We start from the raw sequence: 6,029 nt of genomic DNA on the forward strand, positions 1-6,029 counted from the left end.
TGTCCCCAAGGCCAGGGACAGTCATGATTATTGCTTCCTTGTCTCCCAGGGTGTGGCTCAAGCACGCAGTGGGTCCTCAGTCTATGCTGCTGACCAGAGAAGTTGAGTCCCGCTTAGCTAGGGACGAGTCCTCTTAGGAGGGAAGTGACTCACATGGGTCAGCTGTGTCTGTGTGTCTCTGAGTGCGTCTCTGTTGTGTGGTTGGGGGTGTGGCATGAACGTGGTCCTGTGGGGATGATGTGGAGGGAAACCCAGGCTGGTGATCCAGTCGCTGCTGTCTCTGCCGGCCCCAGCCAGGGCCAAGCCTGCCGAGTCACAGAGCCCCCGGCCCTTCCCAGGCCCTGTCTGCTTGAGGCCTCTCTTCTCCTCAAGCTCCTACTCCATCCTGACACTCCTTGTGTCTCAGCCTTTCAGATGCTTCCTCCACACCTCAGTGCCCTAGCTGAGCCTGGGAAGGGGTGGGGGGCGGGGGTCTCAGGGCCATCTTCCTCCTCGGCCCAGTGCAGGCATCTGGCTGGGGCCACAGCTGGTGTCAGCTCCTCCCCGCTGCCCCAGGAGAAGCTCTTTGGGTAAGTCTAAGGCTGGGCCCTGCTATTTTTAGATAACATCCCCTCCCTCCCCCTCCCAGCCTCATACCAGCTGGGGGAGGAAATGACTCACCTCAAGCCTAGACAGGTAGAGGCTGCCTCAGTGAGCCCCAGGCAGGCCCTGCCTGGCTCCAGCTCTAGGGCTGCCCCACCTGGGGTCACCCCAGAGTGGCCTGCCCCCCAGCCTGAGGATAAAGCTGGGTTGGGATCAAGGCCCAGGATCCCACCAGGCTTTTCGTGGGCTCCCTCCGCTACTTATCTTACAGGGCCTGGGGCAGGACACCTCCAACAGGTTGTGGGCCCTCTGCTCACCTTAGCAGACTCTGGGTCTGTGCTAGGCCCCAGCCCAGTCTGAGGGGGCCAGACAGTTTGAGTGGACTGACCATGGTCCCACTCGTTAGCCTCAGTGGAGACCAGGGGTATGGAATGAAGAAAGAGCCCGCTCAGCAGGGGATGGGGAAGGCGCGAAGACCCTGGGCACGTGTGTGCTGAGTAGGGTGCCCAGTTGTCCCAGCTTGCCCAGGTCTGAGGAATTTCCTGGGACTTTCAGTGCCAAGCAGGAGAATTCTGGGTAAGCCGAGACTGTTGGTTGCCCTGGCACTGAGTTATGGTCTGTATCTTGGGGAAAGGGCAGGTGTTGGGAGCTTGTTTGGATGTCCTGGCCTAGTCCCACCCAGTCATGGCTGGAGGACCAAGTTCCTGGCCCGAGCCCTCTCTGCAGTCAGGGGATGGTGAACAGAAGTCCACCTCCAAGGGGAGGGACTGGGCCTGGGCTGTGCGAAAGGCTGGGAGCTCTGCACAGGCTGAGAAACCCGGGCAGCACCTTGGTCGGGGTGCCTCTCCTTGCTAAAGCCAACGAGGGGAAGGTTGGGTCAGTCAGCACAGGGCTGAGGGCAAGGGTGAGCAGAGCCGGTGTTGGGGCAGGAGGGGTGCTGGGGAAAGACACAGGGAAGAGCAGGAAGTAATGACAAGAGCACAGGGTTGGCACTGGGGAGGCTTGGGTTCCGGGCCCACTTACCACTAGGTGCCTCTGTCAACTGTAAAATCAGGGAGAGGGGCACCTGTCTGCCTGCCCCAGCTACTTGCAGTAAGGACTCTGAGAGAATGCCTGGGGCAGTGGGTGGCAGGCTGGAAAGTTGGGGCTGGGGTAGTTGGTTAGTTGGAGAGGCCTTGCTGGGGCTGACAGCCCGCAGAGCTCTCAGCTGGTCGGGGAAGTGGGCCTTTGCCCTCCTCTCCAGCCCAGATCAGCATCTGGTCAACACAGCTCCTGGACCTGAGGCCTCACCTCAGGGGTCATATTAAAGGAGATGTGGCTGAAGCCCAGACCTTGATGGGGGGACCCCGCTTTGCCATTGTCCTCGTCATCCTCGGGGTGTTGGCTCTTTTCCACAGACCAGGAGTGAGTGGCCTAGGCAGCGGCTCTGACACAACTGAGCTGGGCAGCCTGAGGCTAACCACTTCTCTTTTCTGGGCCTCAGTTTCCTCATTGGTGAAACTGTGGGGTTAGATGAGGTCTCTGGTTTTTCAATATTTATTTTTGTAGTAGAACCTCTTCTCCAATCAAAGGTCCAACTGGACTAAACGTTTGTTTTTCAGTGGGTGACTGAAACACGAGCAGGGCTGCTGGCCCCCTCTCACCTTCACCCTCGCACCCCCGGGGGCCCAAGGGCTCAGGGGGACACAGTATGAGACCCTCCTTTGGGGTGCCTGCCATTTCTAACACTTTTATTATTTATGCCTCGATGGCAAAGGTGTCCTTGTTTCCCTCTCTAGGTAGCCCAGAATTAGACCCCAAGCCCAGCACTTGGCACCGTCTACTAAATTCTCTAACTCCTGGTTCCTGCTGACACTGAGGTCTGTTTCAGCCTTTGTTACAGAGTTCAGTGGGCCCACAGGCCCCTGGTCCTGTCTCAGGGAAGTTACAGGACCAAAACCTACGCCACAGCTAACCTTGTGGGGCACTTCTGGGCTTGTGAAGGACTTCCATGACCTCATCTCATGTGCCCCCTGGCAGCCTGCAGGAGAGGCCTGAGAATCCCATGGGACACAGATCTTGGGAGACTGTCTCAAGATCCCCCTACCTGGGGTGCAGAGCTGGGCACCTAGCCAGGAAGCCAGGTCCTTCCCTGGAGCCACAGTCTGGGGCACCTGGCCAAGGCCCAGGCTTTCCCTAGCTTATCCCTGGGATGCTGGCACCTGCAGGCACCAATGACAGAAAGAGGAGGTAGGGATATATGAGGAAGGCAGGAAAGAGGGAAAACTTTCGTCCTCATCCTGGGGGTCTGGGGCAGTCATTCCTCCCAGCTTACCGAACAGGCAGGGTTACCCCCACTCCACCCATCACCTTCCCTGCTGAAGTCAGAGAGGGGCGGGGAGAGGAGGGAGGGCAGGAGGAGGAGGGGTCGCCAAGACCGCAGAAGCTGGGACTGCACAAACGGGTACGGGAGGATGCCAGAGGCCAGGCAGCTGACCCGGGGTCACCCAAGGCCCCTGGGGAGGCCCCCGCCAACGCTGACATTAGCAGTGCCCTGGAGGGACGTGCAGTCCTCACGCTGTCTTCTCTGGCTCTCACGACAGCAGGCATGGGGAGGGGCCAGAGCGGAGTCAACAGTTCCTCGAATTGTGTTACCGCCGCCACGGCCTGCCAGCTCCTGAGCTAATAATACAAACAGATGTGGGTCACACAACTCTCCATCCCACGGCCTGAATCCCGCCCCGATGCGTGAACCCCAGGCTCAAGTCCTGGGGCCCCGGGGTGAGGCCCTGTTTGTACAAAGCCCACCCCAGTCAGGCTAACAGCCCATAGGTCCCACAGGTGACAGAGGCTGACATTAAGGACTCAACAGGTGAGGTCTGTGCAATGATGCTAATTGTAACAAAAATTTTTAAATGATACAAATGAAATACGATACAAATGTCCTTTACAGCTGAGGCTTGAAACCTGATCTCTGGACTCTGTGCTCAGTGCTTCAGTGCTTAGAAGGGACCAGAAGGAGACTGAGGCCCCTTGCAGTCCCAAGAGAAATGGCCCCAAGAACCGCCCCCCCCATGCTGTGTGAGCCTGGGGCTCACAGCCTGAACGCCATGGAAACAGTTGCTACCCGTGTGGCACTGTGGGAGGCTGTCTGACACACGGGGCCCAGGATGCCATCCTCAGCACCCGGGGCCCTGGGTTGGTGACCAGCAGGTAGCAAAGCCTGCCAGCGGTGACCCTGAGGCCTGTGGCCAGGGCAGCACTGGGGCAGCCCAGGGACAGAACTGGGTCTGTGCCCAGGCGTGGGTGGTGCCAACTGACACCAGCCTGAGCACTGGAGAACACATCCTCTTCCACCCATTAGGGGTGGGGAACACTTCGGACAGCCGTCAGAGGTCCCCTCGAGGATGAGCACTGTTTATGATTCTCATACTAGCCCCTGGTACAGCCATCCCCCCTCAGGGAGAGGAGAAGTGGTGGGCATTTTCAGCAGGACTCTGCTTCCCCCATGAGGCGGGGAAAGGGGAGAGGCCTCACTCAGTGCTTATCTCACAGGAGCCTGGTTCACATATGCTATCCATCCAGCTGGATGCTGGTCCTCATTGGAGCCTGTCAAGTTTGGCAGAAGTGTCCCTGGTCCTGCATGTGGGTTTATGGCTACAAAGCTACCTACAGGGTGACGCTGGGCAGGGTATGCGAGGTGGAGAAAGCTGCAGAGGGACAGCCACAAGTGGCTGTCAGAAAGGTGTCTCAGTGCTGGGGGGGTGCCCCTTTCTTCCTCAGCAGTGTTCATGGAGGCCCCACTGTGTCCAGGCCCCAGGACTGCAGCGCTGAACAAGTGGACAGGCCCCAGACAGGCCCTTGCCTCTTCAGGCTGTGAAGCCTTCTTCCAAGAACTGCACGAGCACCTTCAGTGAGAGGGCAGGGCAGGCCCAGGCTGTGGGAACACAGGCAGGCCTCCCAGAGGACAGTGGCGGAGCCACAGGGAGGCTCCGGGCAGAATGAGCTGCGTCAGGCAGCGAGGTCAGGGTGTGAGGGCCTGCAGGTCACCTGGAGACAGGAAAAGGACCTCACTCCATCCTTCCGGCCTCCACTTCCCTTATCTGTAAAGAGATCATCAGCATCCTCCTGCACTATTTGGGTGCCTGTCTCTTGGGCCCCTTCACTGTGTCCATCAGAAAAATGGCGACAATCCATCCAGTTAAGGTAGTGGGAGTGCTGACCAGAGTCCCTGAAGGCCCTAAGCCTGACCTCTTGGCCTTACGAGTACCAGCTCCACTGGAGAAGTATACCCCGTCCTCCCCAAGGAAAACTCCAGCCCGAGTCAGAGCTACAGAAGGCAGCCAGGCCCTCCCTGGGACTTTGTTTAGACTAAATTAATGAAGGGAAAGGGGAGAATGGGGTAAACAGGGTGTGGCAGTCAGACTCCCCACTCTTCTCCCAAGCAAAGCCCCAACTCCTGGGCTCTGGGAGGGCTGTTTGGCCATGGGGGTCCTAGAGATGCCCCTCGAGATGCCCCTCGCACCCCTTGTCCTGTCTGGGCCCTGGACCTTTATTTCCTGCCCAAACAGCTGTGGGGCTATTGGAAGTAACAGGAAGCCTGGGCCCTGTTCCTGGTGAAACATCCCTCCATGAGGGTCAGGGGGGACAGGGGTGACAGTGTGAATGCCACGGCCTAGCCCTCCAGCTTTGCCAACCTCTGTCCCCACTCCCCTGCCCGCCTCCCGCCTGGCTGGCCTTACAGGGCTGTCTCTGAGGGCAGGGCCCAGCACCAAGAAAGGCTCAGACACGCTTGCTGAATGCTGAACAGAGTGGACAGGGGACAGCCAGGATTCGGGAGGCTCAGGGTCTCTTGTTCATTCATTCCCAGTGAAGTTCTTTCTCTGCCCAAGGCCACTGGGTGTACCTTGTGAGGTGACAATTATAGATTAGGGACCTGGCATATGCATTGTTCCCTGAATGCGGTCCCTCCTGTACTTACCCAGCTTCAGGACTTTGCCCACACTGTCCCCTCTAGCCAGAGGACTCACCCCACCCGAGGCTCTGCCCACACTCTCACCTCCTTCACAGATGCCAGTTTCTTTACCGAGAGTCCCCAGCCAGAGCCGCTCGCACCTCCATGCTCCCAGGTTTGTTGCCGTCACAGTCCTCTGCCCACTGGGGTCTGCTGAACGCCGGTTCACTTACCCGGCCGGTAGTTCCTCCAGGGCAGCCCGAGTCTCAGCCGCCTTTGAGGTTTCGGTGTCTGGAGTGGGATTTGACACCCAGTTAGTGCTCAGTTAATCTTTGACTGAGAATGAATAACAACACTTAAATAGAGCTTCCTATGTACCGGACTGATTTTTTTAAAGTGTTGTATATGTGATAACTTTTACTCCTCAAAATAACCCAATGAAGTAGGTGGTTTTATTACCTGCATTTTGAAGATGAGGCCACGGAGACAAAGGGAGCTTAAGAGGGACACACCC

This window comes from Neophocaena asiaeorientalis, unplaced genomic scaffold (genome assembly GCF_003031525.2).
Source record: "Neophocaena asiaeorientalis asiaeorientalis breed wild unplaced genomic scaffold, Neophocaena_asiaeorientalis_V1.1 scaffold501, whole genome shotgun sequence".
NCBI classification, from domain to species: domain Eukaryota; kingdom Metazoa; phylum Chordata; class Mammalia; order Artiodactyla; family Phocoenidae; genus Neophocaena; species Neophocaena asiaeorientalis.